The following is a 2,295-nucleotide window of genomic DNA, read 5'->3' as shown; positions in this document are numbered from 1 at the left end:
CTCTTATTAAATCTGTATCATATTTACACAGAGAGTGAAAAAATCTGTTTTAACTGAAGTGTAAAATGGTTCACAATAGCAGATGATACAATCCCCTTAGAATTACAAAAACTGTTTACCAGATAACATTTAATAAATAAAACAGCACTTGGAAACAGTCTTTTGAAAGCAGGCTTTAGGCAGCATCACGTCCATCTTTTGTACAGACTTTTGTTAAGAAGCCAGATCCAAAAATGTACTCTGTCAAGAGACAAGCAAATCCAAAACGCAGATATGGTAAGTTTTCTAAATATAAATATATGTGGTATCCATTAGGATTGATTGGTGCCAATACCTTCGGCAGGAACGTTAATCTAAATCTTTGACTCGGCGTCAGATCTCCTAGGTGAAGTCGAAGCACTTAGAGTTGCCTCCCAGATATTTTTATAAACTCTTCCCATCTTTAATAGTAGCAAAACAGGCAGCCTTGATCTTTGCAGCTTGGTCAAAAAAACCCCATGTGACGCAACATCATCACAGCACTGAGCAGGAGGGCAGTGGGGTTGGCCATGTCTTTACCAGTGATATCTGGGGCAGTCCCATGAACTGACTCGAAGATTGCAACTCCACTGGCTCCAACGTTGCCACTTGGCATGACACCAAGGCCTCCAATCAGCCCTGCACACAGGTCACTAAGGATGTCTCCTTATAAATTTGGCATAACAAAAACATCAAAATGGGATAGATCTTGTACCACATTCGAACATACTGTATCATGGTACAGATCATTAAATTTAATATCTTTACAGTTTTCTGCAACTTCCTTGCATTTTTGCAGAAAAAGCCCATCTGACGTTTCCATGATGGCTTTGTGCACAGCCGTGACATTGCTCAGGTGATTGTTCCAGGTATACTCGAAGGCAAACTCAACAATGCGCTTGCTCGCCTGCTCGATGATAAGCTTGATACTCTGCACAACTCCATCATGATCACATGCTCAATGCCGCTGTATTCTCCTTCTGTGTTCTCACGAATGGTGATGGTATTTACATCAGTGTAAGGGATTTTATAGCCTTCGATTGAGACACATGGCCGGACATTGGCATAAAGGTCAAATGTTTTACACAGCAATAAATTCATAGACAGATGACCAGCAGCTGTTGTTGTCTTTAAAGGGCCCTTCAAGCCCACGTTGTTCTTATCCATGGACTCTTTGGCTTCTGGAGGGATCATCCACTTTCTTCTGGATTCTTGGATGGCAGTAACATTCTATTCCTCCCACTGAATAGGTGTTTTGGCCGCATCAAAAATCTTCATAATTGCAGCTGAGAGTTCTGAGCCAATGCCATCTCCACACCAGAAAAAAACTCTGGTCACCTGTTTTGGGTTGTGGAATGTCCCCAGCAGCTGAGAGACCTATGCCCCAGCCCCTGAGAGACCTTAGAGATCCACACCGGCCTCGCCATCGCATCCGTTGTTCTTTCAGTGCGGCGACAGCGTTGGTGGTCTTTTGTTTCTTGAATGTGAATAGCCCTCTTCATTCCCAAATTAGAAAAAGGCTTCAAAACTTTATGGAAAAATTCCATTATCTTTTCATTGAGTTTTTCCACAAAATTGTTGAATACCCCGCCTATGTTCCCCTTGGTCACTTTATTCTTGTATAATATTCTTGAAGGAGCTCTGGTAGCGTAGTGGTTACGAATCGGGCTGCGAACCTCAAGGTCAGCAGTTCGAAACTCCCAGCTGTTCCGCGGGAGAAAGATGAGGCTTTCTGTTCCCATAAAGATTTACAGCCTCGGAAACCCTGAACAGGGTCACTCTGAGTTGAAAACGCTGTAAAGGGTCACTCTGAGTTGGAACCAACTCCACGGCACATAACCACCACCACCACAATATTCTTTTAATCTGTGTTGCAGTTGTTAAGGGTTGCCAAATCAATTCCACTCATAGTCACCCTGTCTAGGATTTTGAAGGCTATAAATGTTTTCTGGATCAGAAAGCCTCATCTTTCTCCCTAGGAGTAGCTGGTGAATTGGAAACACAGACCTTGTAGCTAGCAATTCTTTGTTTATTCTACAAAGCAACAGGGCCATGCTCTATATGTGTTCATATCTGTAAAAAAGTCCTCATATTAAATTTAAAAAGTCCTCATATTGCAGTGGGCTAAGCCTTTGACTGCTAAACAAAATGTAGGACTTCAAAAACCCAACAACTGCTTTGTGGGAGAAAGACTTTGAAGTCTGCTTCCATAAAAAATTTTTAGTGTTGCAGAGTAGACAGGGATGGGCAACTTGGACATTGGCTATGCAAAATGGG

The 2,295-nt window shown here is 42.3% G+C and overlaps 1 pseudogene; it reads right to left on the bottom strand.

The window, feature by feature from the left end:
* Positions 1-348: 348 nt before the first annotated feature.
* LOC102825857 lies at positions 349-1,326 on the bottom strand (annotated as a pseudogene).
* Between the last annotated feature and the right edge of the window lie 969 nt (positions 1,327-2,295).

This window comes from Chrysochloris asiatica, unplaced genomic scaffold, assembly GCF_000296735.1.
Source record: "Chrysochloris asiatica unplaced genomic scaffold, ChrAsi1.0 scaffold00435, whole genome shotgun sequence".
NCBI lineage: Eukaryota > Metazoa > Chordata > Mammalia > Afrosoricida > Chrysochloridae > Chrysochloris > Chrysochloris asiatica.
The sequence above is the reverse complement of the archived record's forward strand: the minus strand, read 5'-3'. Positions and strand labels throughout refer to the sequence as shown.